We start from the raw sequence: 1,009 nt of genomic DNA on the forward strand, positions 1-1,009 counted from the left end.
TTCTGGGCTAACAGCTTCCAGGGATGGGGAATTCACCACTCAGTGGGCCTGCTACTGTATTGGTCCGTTCCTATTACTTATAACAAAATACTTGAAACTGGGTGATTTATAAAGAAAATGAAATTTATTGCTTACATGAGGCTAGGAAGTCAAAAGTCCATCTGGTGGTGGCAACAGTGACCCAGGGGTCTCACATTGCAAGATGATGGAAGCAGAGAGAACAGAGAGAGAGAAAGACAGACTCTCCTCTTCTTTTAAAGCCCTCAGGACCACACCCCTGACCACTATTTTTAATCTATTCACTACTGCAAGGTCCTACAATCCAATCACTTCTTTAAGGCTCCACCTTTCGATTACCATACTAGGATTTCCCACCCTCTTAACAGTCACAGTGGGGGCCAAGTTTCTAATTCATAAAACTTTGGGGATACAATTCAAATTTCAGGGAGTTTTGGGGGAACAGAATTCAATCCACTACAGCTACCTAAACCTAGAATAGTCATGCCAGTTAAATAAACACCCTCAGGCCCACCTGCTCATCTCATCTGGACACATCCATTCTGGCTTGTTCCAACATCTTTTGGAAATACAGTTGTCACTGCTCTAGTTAACCGTCAGGGCTCCCCATTCCTCTTCGGATCTAGACCAGAATCCCTACCGTGGCCTATTGGCCTTGCCAACTTCTGCAGCCTCATCTCCTCCATCCTCTCCTTGCTCCCCCACTCCCACCCAGGCACACACTTGAGGATCCTGTCACACTGTCTAGCAATTCTCTTACCAGGCCGGGCTCTCTCTTGCCATGGCCTACTCCCCTTCCTTTAGCTGACTCCTGCTCATTCTTCACCTCTCCAGCATCACTTCTCTGACCCCAAGACTGGATCAGGTCCCTTGCTAATTCATGCTTGTAAGCACTTAGGTTTTCTTCTTCTTCTTCTTCTTTTTTTTTTTTGTCTTTTTCCGTGTCCGGCAACGGATCGCAACCCTCAGTGTCGCCCCCGTACCGGACCAG

The sequence above is a fragment of the Galeopterus variegatus genome, unplaced genomic scaffold (assembly GCF_000696425.1).
Source record: "Galeopterus variegatus unplaced genomic scaffold, G_variegatus-3.0.2 Scaffold935, whole genome shotgun sequence".
NCBI lineage: Eukaryota > Metazoa > Chordata > Mammalia > Dermoptera > Cynocephalidae > Galeopterus > Galeopterus variegatus.